Below are 16309 nucleotides of genomic sequence, written 5' to 3' on the forward strand. Positions count from 1 at the left end.
TTGTGGAGTGGTTTATTGGGGTCGGAGCAGCCTCGCGCTATTCGCGCGAGCTGCTCTCCTTCCTGTTCAGGCGGCCGGTTGAACGCGCATGCGCGTTTTGGTATTTCCGGCGCTCCGTGTTGTTTACCTCACCGGAGCTTCTCAGAAGGACGTCCCCTGCGGCGTAAACGCCCACAAGCCTCCAGGATTGACCCTGTCGACGCCGGTGTCTAATATAAGATACTGGTTGTAAAACTTGGCATAGGCTTTGCCTAGGGTGACGTTTTTTGGTGACAGTGAGCCTTCCCTCCACTCTCTACATACTTTTCCCTGTAGTCTCTACAGCTTTGGCTTGCTGTGAGGGTTTTTTCACCCCCCTTTACTGAGCCTTTGGCTTGTTTATACTTTACATTCCTCATTTGTGGGCATCTATTTTCACGACACTTGTGAATCATGAGTGAATATTTTTATGAGGATGTGGAAGAGTACGATGAGGAGGCTCCAGACTCCATGGAGCAACATTTGGTGGAAGCTTTGGACCGTGGAGTCCAACACTCAATGAATAGAGCACTAGTGCGTGCTATCACGCCTCTCAAAAGGCACTTGACTAAATATGCTGAACAGCAGGGTTGGGTCCCTGCGGCTAAGAAGTCATCGTCTTCTCCTGCTAATCCACATTCTTCTGTCTTCAAAAAATTGGCGCTGTCATTATCCTCTGCCAAAGCAGACGTTGTTGTTGAAGAAGGTGAGAGCGATGACCTGCAGTCATCGTCTTCCTCGGATCCCGCTCCTCCCCCTCCCAAGAAAAAGAGATGCAAGGAGCATTTTGTTGATGCGTCTTCGCATCCGCCTGTCCTGACTTTTGAGCCGGCGGACATTGTCCACCCCCAGTCCACGGCTTGGCTCCCTTCCCAGGCTGTGACGGAATACGTCCAGCAGCACATTCGCCAACCCTTTGAAAAGGAGGTACGTGCCCGTCTTCGCTCTGAGTGCCCGCGACCAGACTTGGCTGATCATCTGGCGGAGACTCCTGAGATAGATCCCACTATGACAACGTACCTCCGCAAATTTGCGAAAGACCCCAAAAAGGGTCTAGATAGGTTCTGGCGGGCTTGCCAGGACAAGGTGTTAGATCTCCTGGGTCCCCTCACCAAAATGTTGGATCTTGGTTTCCTGGCTAAAAGTACTAACCGGATGGTGGATCCGGATGAGCTGATTAATTGGGCTCAGCGTGCCATTTGCCAGTTGGGCAATGCCAACTGTGCGCTCTCTGCTGAGAGGCGCAGATCCATTTTGCTAAAGCTGGATCCTAAACTGCAAGAATTAGCTACTTCTGAGTCGGGTCCTGCGGCTCAGGGTCTTCTTTTTGGGCAACCATTTTTAAAGGAACTGACCAACTTTGTCAATACATTCAGCGGCCTGGATAAGGCTCAGGCGTCTCTCCGCCGGACCCTTCGCCCGGTTTTCAACAGGGCCGGAAGAAGTAGAGGGCGTTCCTCCGGCCGTGGTCAGCAACAGTCCTCCCAGAAGGGGTACCAGTCCCAGAGGGGAAGTCAGCAGGACTCGGGTTATACCCCTCGTTCAAACTTCTACCCCTCCAGAAAAGGACGTGGCCAGTTCAACAAAGGTCGTGCTGGTGGATCCGCCGGCGGCTACCACGATTCCGCCACTTCAGGTGAGCATTCTTCCTGCATGCAGTGTTGTTCTGGGGGGCAGGATTCGCCTTTTCCTAGAGAACTGGCGCTCAATCTCCAGCGATGCATGGGTGCTGGAGACAGTTCAAGGTTTCAAACTGGAATTTTATCATCCTGTACGTCAGTCCCGTCTTCCTTTTCCTCTCCATTTCTCAAACCAAAGTCGAGACTTCATCACAGAGGAACTCAGGTCTCTGGAGGCCAAGGGGGCGATTGTGCCGACAGTGCGCCATCCTCAGGGCTTTGTCAGCTCAATCTTCCTTGTGGAGAAGAAGGGAGGGGGATCGAGGTTGGTCCTCAACCTGAAGGATTTCAATGCGGGAGTGGTTTACCGCCACTTCAAGATGGAGGGCATTCATCTGTTGAGGGATCTCCTGAGGGAACGGGATTGGATGGTCCGTCTAGACCTCAAGGATGCATACCTCTCGGTTCCGATTTTTCCGCCCCATTGCCGCTTTCTTCAATTCCAGTGGCTGGGGATGTGGTATCAATATCAGGTTCTTCCATTCGGCCTTTCGTCAGCACCATGGTGCTTCACGAAACTGTTACGTCCGGTCGTGGAATCTCTCCGCAGTCGCGGAGTTCGCTTGATCATTTATTTGGACGACATCCTCCTGTTAGCGGATTGTCCGATAAAACTTTTGTCTCACCTGACGTGGACTGTAGACCTGCTCCAGTCTCTGGGGTTTTTGGTGAATGTTCCCAAGTCTGTACTTCAACCTACACAGGTGATAGATTTCTTGGGGTTTCAAATCAATTCCCTTTCGTGTCAACTTCTGCTGCCTCGTCAGAAAGTTCGTTACATCAAACGGGAATTGAAGTCTGTTGTCTCGAGTCCGACGGTGTCGTTGAGATCATTAGCTCGAGTTGTAGGACTTTTAGCGTCTTCTCTACAGGCGATATTTCCGGCCCCACTGCATTACCGTGCGTTGCAGTGTTTGAAGATTCAGCATCTTCAGAGGGGCCTTCGCTATTCCGATCGCATCCCTCTGTCGGAGGAGGCGAAGTCGGAGATGACGTGGTGGTTGAATCACATGGAGGCCTGGAACGGCAGGGCCCTCTTCGGATCTTCTCCGGAGATTGTGATCGAGTCGGATGCCAGTCAATGGGGCTGGGGAGCCCGCTGCGGTCCGGTCACGACAGGGGGGCGTTGGTCCCCCCAGGAACGCTGTCTCCACATCAATTGTTTGGAGTTACTGGCAGGATCGTTTGCGATCAAATGTCTGTCTCCTCTTCAGTCCCGCTGCTGTATACTTCTCCGAATGGACAATGTATCAGCAGTCCGTTATATCAACAAGCTCGGAGGGACTCGTTCAAGATTGTTGGCGGAGATAGCCAAGGAGTTTTGGCATTACTGTCTGCACAACGGGATCACAGTTATTGCGGAATACCTTCCGGGTTGTCGCAATGTGGTGGCGGATTGGAATTCCAGGTACCTGAGGGATTTCAGCGACTGGAGACTCCATCCGCGGGTATTTCGACAACTTCTGCGGACCTGGGGCCCTTGTCAGATCGACCTCTTTGCGTCCCGGCTCAATGCACAACTTCCCCGGTTCTTCAGCTGGAGACCGGACCCGGAGGCTCTGGCAACGGATGCATTCCTTCAACCGTGGCCGACCTCCCTGTGTTATGCGTTTCCCCCGTTTATGATGATCCCCAGGGTTCTGGCATACGTGAAACGTTTTCAGGCGGAGCTGATTCTGATCACTCCTCTGTGGCGAGCTCAACCTTGGTTCCCTGTTCTCTTGGAAATGACTTGCGCATTGCCATTTCTTCTGCCTCAGAAGCAGAATCTCCTGTTAGATCCGCTTCAGAATCCGCATCCCCTGGTTCAGTCCGGCTCTCTCCTTCTCCTGGCGTGGCGGATTTCGGGGAACGGTGGGCTGTGTCAGGCCTTTCTTCGGACGCTACCAAACTCCTCAGCAACGCCTGGGCACCAAATACCCACAAGCGTTACAGAGGTTCCTGGAACCGTTGGAGTGACTGGTGTGCTCAACGGCAAGCTGATCCAACATCAGCAGATGTTTCTTTAATTGTCAATTTTCTGGCCTCCCTGTATTCGGCTTCTGGTCTGGCGTACCGTACTATCAATAATTTCCGCTCTGATATTTCAGCAGGTCATGTTCCAATTGACGGTAAGCCTGTTGGAGAACATCCTTTAGTGTCCAAGGTCCTTAAGGGCGTGCGTATGGCTGTACCTCCGCGTCCCAAATATGTGGCCTTATGGGACGTTTCGGTTGTTCTGCGATTTTTAGAGGCCTGGCCGATTAATTCCTTGCTTTCTCGCAAACAACTTTCGGCCAAGCTTACCATGTTGTTATGTTTGCTTTCTTGCAAACGGATTTCTGACGTTCACGCATTGGATCTTGCTGGTCGGAGTTTTACTCCTGAAGGGGTTACATTTCGCCTTTCCCGGCGCACCAAAACTGATACTGAGATTATCTCTTACCCTTCTTTTCCGGCGCGTCCCAACCTTTGTGTGGTCCAATGCCTGAAAGCTTATGAGGTGAGTACTTCTCTTATTCGTTCTGATATGCATGGTCAACTGTTAATTGCATTGCTGAAGCCTTTCCGCCCCGTTACTACAGCTACGTTGGCTCGCTGGGTACGGTGGCTTATGGGAGAGGCAGGGATTGATGTTTCTGTTTTTGGGGCTCATTCTGCTCGTGGAGCCATGGCCTCTAAGGCTTTTTCATTGGGGGTCACCTTGGGGGACCTTATGAAAGCTGCTGATTGGTCAACAGATTCAGTGTTTAAGACCTTTTACTTTAAACCTGTGCCTACGGTTGCGTCTGTGGTGTTGGATGAGCTTTGAACAAGCATAATCGGAGCCTCCTGTCCTGCAATAGAATTCCAAATTTGCAAACATTCGTGACAAGAATTTTCAATTCTATTAAGGACTAGGAGGCGAGGATTATCCCACCCATAGATTGTACATTGTATTACTGACAATTGTTTTGCATTACTTTGTTACAACAGTATATATTGCATTGTCTTCTTTTCCCACCCTTACTTCGGATTATGTCTGATTTTGTTGGAATAGCTATTACGGCTTTGTATCTTTTTTCAGGTTCTGATCCCAAGTGATGAGCCTCCGGTTCCTCGTAGGAGCGCCTGTTCTCTTCTCTAAAGAAGTCTCCTGGTTTTCTGCCTTCGGCTGTTTGGGATATCTCCCGTCGTTACCTTCAATGGACTGTTCTTGCTGTTGCATTGACTTTTGGATTGTTTCCTGTTTCCTAGACTCTCCTCACCAAAGAAAGAGGAAGTGGGATTGTCTGTACACCTATTTATACTAACAAGACTCTATGGTTATTACCCAAGTGTTTCTGGGTAATGTAGTTTTTTACTTGGCTGCTGAGCATTTCAATAAAGAAATGAGACTAAGCATAATCCTCGCCTCCTAGTCCTTAATAGAATTGAAAATTCTTGTCACGAATGTTTGCAAATTTTGAATTGTGTTTACTACATGATGGTGATTATTATACATTTTAGACCTGCACGTAGATTTATTACTGGAAGACCACGTGGTTACACCAGGGTTTTTTTATTATGTCTAATGTTCTCTGTATGTGTACCTACATCACGCAAACTGCTTGTTCTGTTTGCCTCGGTGACTGGAGGAACCAAGGCTTCGCTGTGATCTATATCCAGATGCCCATGTTTCTGGCCGCTGTAGGATGTGGTGATAGGATCTTTTATTATTATGTCTTGTTTCTTGTTATGATCAGAAACTGTCATGTATCCTCACTCAACCTATTGGGTGTCCTGTCCATATATACTGGAAATTAAATGGTTGTGTCCTGAATTCGGGACTCCTACATGGCTGATATCCTGTTCCATTCAATAATGTCTTTAAGGCCCTGCTGGTCCGTGGCCTCTTCAAAGATCCAGCGTGCCTCTTTCCTAAGTAGTCTGTTCTCCATGTTGAACTGTTCACCCATCACTCTTTCAATGTGTTGGTACTTCCCAACGGTGTGTCTGGTAATAGGGATGGTCCTGCCAAAATAGTAGCTATATGGTCATCCGTGAATGCCAGGCAAAAGTTCAACCATGGTAGGTAACCAAATGCAGAGGCCAATTGGCCCACCCGAGACACCTCACACTAAAACCAATGAGTCGGGAAAGCTGCTCCTCAACTCAATGTGTTCCTACTGAAAACTGTTACTGCGTTCTCTGGCCCTCACGGCTAAGCTGCCGTACTCAATGCTCTGTACTACCAGGAGCCTCAGGTGGAAAGAACAAGGGATCCAGGCCGCCCCCCACTCATAACCTCAAGAACAATCAATGGCCTGCCCCTATATACTATGAGGTCAATGACCCCTAGTTAATACAAAATTTGTTTAGTCAAACAGAGGGTACTCTACGGCCTTCTATCTGTATATCCTCCCCCGGGTGTTGCTCCCGTGAGGCTCTGCCAACCCTCCCTCCCCCTTTTTCACAGTAGAAAGGTCTAGCGAGGTGATAGGATTAGCCTGGGGTCGCATGCATACACATATACGGTTTTTAAGCTTTTAGTATTGAAGGCAGTGACTGTGATTAGCACATACAGATAGAAGGCCGTAGAGTACCCTCTGTTTTACTAAACAAATGTAGTATTAACTAGGGATCATTGACCTCATAGTATATAGGGGCAGGCCATTGATTGTTCATAAGGTTCAGTCCGGGACAAAAGACCAGAATTTTTGTGGAATCTTTAAGGAAGCCTGCCAGCTTTTATTTGTGAACAAAAAAGATGTAAATCCAGCAAGATATCATGACAGCATAGTAAAACAAATGAGAGCTCAAAGATGGCTAGTGAACAGCACCCTGCCTTTATTTTTTGACAGGCTTATGCTTTCAAGCAGCAATTGGTATAGTCATAAATCATCAATTAAAAAATTGTTGTTCCCACAGAGTAAATGCCTCAAAGAACACACATAGGGCCAGATGTATCAAGCTAAATGGCGATCGCAGAAGCTGAAATTCAGCGAATTTCAGCGTTTGCGATCACAATTTAGCTGTGTGCAATGTAGGTAAGCAAAAACCTACTTGCAAAATAAGGAATCGCAAAATTTGCGATTCCCTATTTTGCGCATGCATTTAGAGAGTCGCAATTTGCGATTCCCTAACTGCTATCCTAGTAGCCATCCCAAATTGCGATTTTGCTTTAAGGAATCGCAAATTACCTCTAACTTCAAGTTGGTGGTAATTTGCGATATCCTCGAAAAAAGCACTTTTTTTCAAAGTGCCATGTTGCGGACATACATGCCCTTAGGGCACGTATGTGCGCCAAATGTGCACACAAGCACATTTCAGGGGTGCAACAGGGTGTCCTTTTCGAACCCTTGCACCCTTGAAATTGCGTGCGCAATTTGCGATCGCAAAATGGGGACATTTGATTTTGTCCCCAAAATCTAATGTTAATACAATCAGGATATTGTAACAATCCTCCAAATGTGATGGCTTTGACAGACAATCCATCCAAGCGATAACAAACCATGAAAAACACATGAAAGCCAATGGCTAAATAGGGCTGACCCAAGTTGCAATCTCCATGTCTATGCTTCTTTATATTTGCAGTACGGGGGTTCCCAGATTGATATGGCTTACCAGAGTAAATGCGTGACATGGTTTCCTTTGAGAGTGAAAGGCTAAGCCCATAAACCAATAATAACCCTAAAACAAAACCTACTAACCCTGGGTTCCGAAGTAACATGCTGCCCTGCCTAAAGAGCTACAATACCTCTGTAGGGGTAGTGAGTGCTACTTTACTGCATTTCCACTCAGCATTGGGCAGGAGATTGTAGTTCATTCGGACTGTATAAATAATTTCCTCATACTGCTTGACACTCTCAAACTCATATAAGGTAAAACTGCTATGTGTGAAGTCCATCGCTCAGTCACATCAATAAACCACCCATCACCAACTGAACAGGCATAGAGTAACTGAAGAGATCAGCCACATAGTTCAACCTGAGGACTTTAATTTAGTCCACCACTGGGAGTCCCAACTGTCTGCAGACTAGGACTTCTTTTGGCATCGCAGAATGACAATCAGATATAGGATAATTGTAACAAAGAGTACCCCGGATCTCTGGTCCGTGTCTACCTCCAGCCTATTCCTGCTCTAAGCCATAAACTTTAAACACAATATGATCAACGTAAGGCAGGAGCATTTGTTATATAACAACAAGTATTATTCTTAAAAGTTGAAGAAGATATAATGTCATTGGGACCGATTCACAGAATGAACTTAAGATTCTATCCTAAACTTACTACTATTTTGGTATTCACAGAATGCACTTACTACTTTTGGCATTCACAGAATGAACTTACTACTTTTGGTATTCACAGAAGTTAGGATTTTGTCATCACTTCAATTTTCTTTGCAATATTTGAATCATCAACAGTATTTACAGTTTGTCCATGCAATCAAACTCGAACGCTTCTGCCGCGTGTTGATCAAGTTTATGTATGTGGTGGTTTATGGGTAATAGAATCACAAACAGTTTACCGTTTTCCAATTGTATTACTTACAAGATTGACAATATATTGGTGTGACTGTCCTATAGCCTTATTGCCCATTTCTCTTTTATTTGTTATTGCTTAAACAAGATATCTCAGAATGATCAAACGAGTGCAGTACCGAGCTAAGTGGACTATGAAAAAAAGAAATACCATAGAGGGACCGTCAGAGCTACTCAAAGCTGCAGTTTACTGAAAACCATAAACTGTGTTCCTGTTCCTCACACGTCTTCACCCATCACATTGCTAAGCAATGTATCCTATAACACAGTAGCCGCACCTCTGTGGTCATCACGGATGACATGGAAACAATTCCCACATAGGATCAAAACAAAAACAACATCCTTCCAAAACCACACCCTACACAGTCTTATGTAGTAACTATGTAGGTAAGTGCATCAGTGCCCCACAATAGGTAAGACGTGCTATGTAAATGTTGCAATACAATACAATATTATGAAATGCATCAGCTTGCTTTGCCCATAGACTATTCCTTCATTGCTTGGAATCCTTCCACAAACACTTTTAAGAAGACCAGCTGCCAAGTGACTTAGGGTATGATATCCAGTTTGGTTGAGAGGGTGCTTTGTTGTAGACATGACAGAGTACCCTGCCCACCAAACACTCACTCCTACAACCTTATTTAGAGAGGGTGGATCTTAAGTATTGTGCCGCTGTCACCGAAACCCCTTTTTGCCTCAGACTACAGAGTGGACAGTGTAATGTATTTTTTCCTGTCCTTCCGCGCCATTACGCCTAGCGATGAGAGACAGGAAAAAACAATAATGACCCCTGTATCCTAGGAGAATACTTTCAGGGTGTGGGGTGGTGTCATTTCTTTTCCACTCTGGGAGTTTGTTTCTATAAAAAACACTTGTAAATATTTGGTGAATGGGTGTTAAAACTGGTGCAAAAACAACAGTTAATGGACAGAATGCAGAACAATATCATACATTCACCCAGTACAGAGATCTGGGCCTAAATCCATCGTTTTTTTGCTCACCATGCCATTCCAGTTTGAACCTAGCAATATGCAAATCGGTCTTGACCCTGTGCCCCATGGGAACAGTCCAGCCCGAACTGCCAAGCCAGGTCCTCCCTGGACTGGAAACACGCATCCTAGGACCGGTTTTGGGCTTTTGGCCCTCATCAGCCAGGATAGCTTGATTCCAGTGGCATGGAGAGCATGGGACTCACGTCTGAGCATACCCGTCCCACTCGGGGTGACAAATGCAAAAACAACAGTTGATGGACAGAATGCAGAACAATGTCATACATTCACCCCAGTACAGAACTGGGGTGGCGGAGTGAGCTAAAGAACGATGATGGATTAAATCCAGATCAGTTGACTGGGGGTGAGTGTTTGCATTGCTCAAACGCTCCGTCCATCATCCCCTTTGGTTTTGCTTTGTTAAAACTGGTGGTCATTGTCGACCAAACTTTTAATACATTGAAAGGTACCACTGTCATGACGGTTCCTTTGAATGTACAGAGATGACCACTGGCCCGGCTGTCATCTTTGAATTTGGCAGATAAAATACCCTTAGAATTTCAGAGGAAATGTCTTCTGCCATTCTGATGGACACTACTTTGCTACTAAATCAGGCGCTATGTAATGCATGACATATTTAACCCCTTCACTGCCAGGCCTCCCCAAGCCACACACTTTTTTCACTATTTGAGGTAGTTCATGCTTAGATCCCCCTAATGTTTTGTCACATAAGGTATCCATGCCAAATTTGCAGCCTTTTCTTCCAACATCTTGAGAATTCTAAAGGTACCAGGGGTTTGTGGATTCCCCTGGAGGGGACTGAGAAATTAGGCAAAATAAAGCTACAGTTGTTTTTTTCGGAAAAATTGGATAAAAGTTCTGCAGAAGAAAGCATCTTTTTCTTCCAAACAGATGGTATCAACAAAGGGTGTGTGGTGCTAAAATCACCATCTTCCCAGATTTCAGGAACAGGCAGACTTTCATTGGAAAACCAAACTTTTTTGCACAGTTTTGACAATTTACTGGGGCATAGCCTATAAATTTTGGAAAAGTAGATGAAAGTCTGAATTCAGCAAGGTGTCATTTGTGAAGATCCTACAAGGTTTTCCTATGGAAAGTAACAGTTTAAATAACATAACATTGAAATTTAGTTGAAAAGATCAGCCATTTGTGCCTACATTTTCACCTGTAACTTCTAATTGTGGTAGATTTTTGAAAGCTATATACCACTATTTCCGCGGGGTCCTTCTGGTTGCGTGGTTATATGAGGTTTGTAGGTACACCAAGAACTCCAGGTACCCAGAGCCAATAACTGAGTTGCACCTTGCAATGTTTTTTCATTGTGAACCGAGTATACAGCAACTCATTTGGTAAAATATAAAAAAGTGAATAATCGGTACCAAGAAAATCTATGTATTTCTTAAATTGGAACAAGATCTGGAGTTTATAAGTAATAGTTATTCGTGCATCTCTGAATTTGTGGGTACCCATGGGTACCCATATTGGCATGTGAATTAGAGGGTATTGTTCAAAATGACTTCTTTTTTACACACTGCCTTACATTTGGAAGTCAGAAATGCATAGAAAGACAAATAGTAATAGCACTTGTTCTACTATTCTGTATTTCCAAAAGTCTCTCGATAAAAATGGTTGCTCACTTGTATGGGTAGGCAAAGTACCAAAACCCAACGTGGACACCACATTTTTCCAGTGAAAACCGACCCTTTTTTGAAGTGTGCCTAGCTGTGGAATTTGGGCCCTAGCTCAACTGGCACCTAGGCAAACCTAAACCTACACATCCAGAGGAATCCAGGATGGGGGTACTTGTGTGGCTCTCACCAGGTTGTTTTACCCAGAATCCCTTGCAAACCTCAAACTTTGTCCAAAAAAACACATCTTCCACATTTTTGTGATGAAAAGTACTGGAATCTGCGGGGAGCCACAAACTTCTACCCACCCAGCATTTCCCCAAGTCTTCTGATAAAAAAATGGTACCTCACTTATGTGGGTAGGCCTAGTGTCCTTGACAAGAAATGTCCCAAAAAGCAACATGGTCACATCACATTTTTCCAGTGAAAACTAACTATTTTTTTTGCAATGTCTATTTTGGGCCCTAGCTCAGCCGGCACCTAGGAAAACCTAGCAAACCTGTACATTTTTCAAAACTAGACACCTAGAGGAACGAGAGATGGGGGGACTTGTGTGGCTGTCACCAGGTTCCTTTACTCAGAATCCCTTGTAAACCTCAAACGTCGTTCAATAAAACACATTTTCCTCACATTTCTCTTATAGGAAGTTTTGGAATCTGTGGGGAGCAACAAACTTCCATCCACCCAGCATTCCCTCAAGTCTGCCGATAAATATGGTCCCTCACTTGTGTGGGTAGGCCTAGTGCCCCTGATGGGTAACGGCCCAAAGCACAAAATGGACACATGACATTTGTCCAGTGAAAACCAAATCTTTTTTTGCAATGTGCCTAACTGTGGATTTTTGGCGGGAGCTCAGCCAACACCTAGGGAAACCTGTACATTTTTTAAAACTAGACACACAGAGGAATCTAGGATGGGGGGACTTGTGTCACTCTCACCAGGTCCCTTTACCCAGAATCCCTTGCAAACCTCAAACTTTGTCCAAAAGAATACATTTTCCTCACATTTTTGTGATGGAAAGTTCTGGATCTGTGGGTAGGTCTAGTGCCTGCAACAGGAAATGGGCAAAACCTATTGTAGAGACATCAAAATTATTTATCACCAAACAACCTGGTTTTGCAAGGAAGTCATCCATGTTTTTGGGCCCGGGCTCGACGGCCATCTACAGAAACCTACCAAACCCCAGACATTTCTGAAAACTAGACATCCGGGATGTCCAGGGAGGTGTCCCGCAATGTTGTCTTACCCAGAATCCCCTGCAAACCTCAAATTTAGCTTAATAAATCACATTTTCCTCACAATTCTGTGTGGTAAAGTTCTGGGATCACAGGCCGACACAAAATTCCTACCACCCAGCATTCCCCCAGGTCTCCCTATAAAAATGGTACCTCACCTGTGTGGATGGGCCAAGTACTTGCGACAGGGAAGGGCCCAAAATGGATTGTGTAAACATAAAAATTATGTAACACATGTAGCTAAATTTGAGGTTCTGGATAATTAAACACTGGAGGATCCACGTAAGCTACACTGCCAGCCAAGTGCCATCCATGCATACCACCAGCCAAGCGCCATCCATACTTACCACAAGCCAAGCGCCATCCACGCACACCCGCAGCCAAGCACCATCCAAGCACATCACCAGCCATGTGACAGTCCCTGCACACCACCAGACATGTGCCATTCAAGCAGATCGCTGGCCAAGTGACAGTCCAAGCACACTGACAGGCAAGTGCAAGTCAACACACACTACCAGCTAAGTACATGTCCCCACACTGCCAGCAAAATGCAAGTTCACACACAGCCAGCAAAATGCCAGTAAACAAAGACCACAGCCAAACTCCAGTTCACACACACAGAAACATTCGCTGGTGGCAATGGGTTTGTTGCCCCCCGTGGGAGCAGTTTGTGCCTAAAAATATTGCTGCTCTGCCCCAAGGGGGGGCAGAAGCAGCCAACATGTGTTCTCCAAAAAAAGGGGAGCAACCCTTGCCTAAGGGGTCTCTCTCTGACATGCCCATAAACATATCTCTGGTGCTTAGTGGGCTTTCTGGTCCCCCGGGAGCAGATTGGGGGCTATTGCCTCCATCTTCCCTCCAGGGAAAGCAGAAATGTGCTAATTTTGAGGGAGGGTGGGTTCATTATAATGCCCATGTAGGGCAGCCCCTGCCACCACTACATTTTCACAAAAAGAACCTCTGATGTCTAGTGGGCTTTCTGTTCCTCCTGGGTGCAGACCTAGGGTGATAACCCCCATCTTCCTCCTGGGGGGGCAGAAAGACTGCCCCTTCTGTGTTTGGAGTAGGATCATTGGCATGCCCATTGTGGACAGCCTGTACTCCTCTTTTCTAAAAATAAAAAGAATCATCTCTGGTGGCTAGTGGGTTTTCTGCCCCCCTCCGGGGGGGGGGGCAAATCAGGGGCTATTAACCCCATCTGCACCCCAGGGAGGGCAGTAAGACTGCAATTTTGAGGGGTCCGGGCACTATAATTCCCATTTAGGGCAGTTCCCACTCCTAAATTTAAAAAAAAAACAAATCCCTGGGGCGCTAAGCCTTATCTGCCTCATAGGGGGGCAGAGAGACTGTCCCTTTTGTCTTGGGATGGACTTGAATGCCTATTGTGGTCAGACCCAACCCCTCTTTTATAAAAAAAAAATACCTGGTGCCTAGTGGGCTTTCTGTCCCCAGCCTATTATCCCATCTGCACCCCAGAGGGGAGAAAGTCTGTTTATAATTTTTGGAAGGGTAAGGGCAGCCCCGACTTCTAAGCATTATAAAAAAATAATCTAGTGTCTAGTGTGCTTTCTGCTCCCTGTGGGGGCGGATTGGGGGCTACTGCCCCCATCGGCCTCCCAGGGGGGTCAGAAAAGACTTAATATGGCGATAATAATATGGGGGGAGCAAAAGCCCTTGCCCAAGGGGCTTCTCCCTTCTCCCTTGTGTCTAGTGGGTGGGTCCCTGCTTGAGGATCGCCCACCTGGAGTGATCCCCAAGCAGGGATCCGCATTAGAAAGAGGGGATTCTCCCCTTTTGAATGGTACCTCTTCCGTTTGATTCAGTGCTCTAGGGGCTGAGATAGCCTCACGAGCACTAAAGCATTTCAACTAAAACAAGCCGATCTGCTCATTTCAGTTTCAGTTTAATATTTTATGACATCTGAGCGCCATGCACCCGACCTTCATTACATATGAAAAAAATGCCTCAGGAGGTTGGGGATGCTCTTCCCACCTCCTGAGGCAAAAACAAAAAGTAAATCCCTCTGCTGAAAAAAGCAGAGGGATTATGCAGTGGTGTGCCTAGGATGTAACGGGTATGTCCATGGCACACCAGTTCTGCAGCCACCTGAACTTCCACCTAGAGAACGCTAACGACAACAACTCCAGAACACTGATCGACAATCTCGCCAACTTCGGACTCAAACAACTGGTCACAACACCCACCCACGCCGCTGGACACACGCTCAACCCCATCTCCTCCACCAGCGACCACGTCACCTTCAGCCACAGCACCGAACTCCACTGGACCGACCCCCACGGTGTCCATTTCTCCTTCAAGAAACACACCACACACAACAAACCACAACGTCTCCGGCACCGCAGCTGGAATAAAGTCCCCGAAGACCAGCTCATCACCGCACTTACCCAAGACCCTCCCTCCGAGCCCTCGGAGACCAACACAGCAGCCTACAACTTTAGACTATGGATCGACGACTGCGCTGACACCCTCGCCCCAATTAGGAAACTCTCCAACAGACGCACTGACACTAGAGCCATCTGGTTCAACGACGAGCTCCAGAACTCCAAGCACACCTGCGGAAAACTCAAGAAGCATTGGCATAAAGACCAGACATCAGACAACCACGCAGCCCGCATTAACGCTAGACGCAAACACCTCCTTTAAGGATCGCATTGACAACAAAGCACGCAACAGCAAAGAGCTCTTCAACATCATGAAAGAACTTGCCACCCCCAGCCCAAGCTCCAGCAACATCCCACCGTCACAAGAACTCTGCGACTCCTTGGCTACCTTCTTCCACCACAAGATCGCTGACATCTACAACAGCTTCGACACCCAAACGCAAATGACAGACGCCGATCACACCGACCTCCTGCTCACCTGGAACAGCATCAACGGCAAATAAACCACCAGAATCATAAACACCATCCACTCCGGCTCACCTTCTGACCCGTGCCTTCACCACATCTTCAACAAAGCGAGCATCATCATCGCACCCCTGCTTCGAATGATCATCAACAGCTCCTTCGAGACCTCCACCTTCCCAGAGAGTTGGAAACACGTCAAAATCAACGTCCGCCTCAGGAAACCCACTGCGGACCCAAAGGACCTCAAGAACTTTTGACCATCTCCCTGCTCCTGTTTCCAGTAAAAGTAATCGAGAAGGCCGTCAACAGACAACTGACCACCTTCCTGGATTCCTCCCAATCCGGCTTCTGCAGCAATCACAGCACCGAGACCGCCACTGACGACATCAGGACCATACTGGACAAGGGCGAGACCACGGCCCTCATCCTCCTGCAACTCTCAGCCACTTCTGACACCCTCTGCCACCACACCCTTCGCACATGCCTCCAGGACACAGGGATCCAAGGCAAAACCCTGGAATGGATCACCTCCTTCCCCACCGGCAGAACCCAATGAGTCCGCCTCCCCGTACCGATCCGAAGCGACCACAATCAACTGCGGCGTACCCCAAGGATGATCCCTCAGCCCAACCCTCTTTAACATCTACATGGCACCACTCGCCGACATCGTCCAACATCACCACCTCAACACCGATGACACACAGCTGATCCTCTTCCTCCCCAAAGACCCGGCCATCTCCAAATCCAACCTCCACGTAGGAATGAAGGCCGTCACGGAATGGATGAAGACCAGCCGCCTGAAACTGAACACTGACAAGACGGAGGTCCTCATTCTCGGCTCCATCCCCTCTGCATGGGACGACTCCTGGTGGCCGACCGCGCTGGAAGCTGCCCCGACCACCACTACCCACGCACGCAACCTGGGGTTCATCCTAGACTCAACACTCACCATGACACAGCAAGTCAACGCCGACTCCTCCTCCTGCTTCAATACCCTCCGAATGCTCCGGAAAATCTACAAATGGATCCCCACAGAAACCAAGAGAACAGTCACCCAGGCGCCCGTCAGCAGCAGGCTGGACTACAGCAATGCACTCTATTCAGGAACCTCGGCTACACTCCTGAAGAGACTCCAGCGCATACAGAACGCCTCTGCACGCCTCATCCTCGGACTCCCCCGCCACAGCCGATTCACCACCCACCTACGAGACCTGCACTGACTCCCGGTGAACAAGAGGATCACTTTCAAACTCCTAACCCACGCACACAAAGAACTCCACATCGCTGGACCAGCATACCTCAACGAACCACTGTCCTTCTACACCCCAAACCGCCAACTGCGCTCCGCCAACCTCGCCCTCGCATCCGCTGAACAACCACTGGCAGCAGA

Source organism: Lissotriton helveticus, chromosome 1_1 (genome assembly GCF_964261635.1).
Source record: "Lissotriton helveticus chromosome 1_1, aLisHel1.1, whole genome shotgun sequence".
NCBI lineage: Eukaryota > Metazoa > Chordata > Amphibia > Caudata > Salamandridae > Lissotriton > Lissotriton helveticus.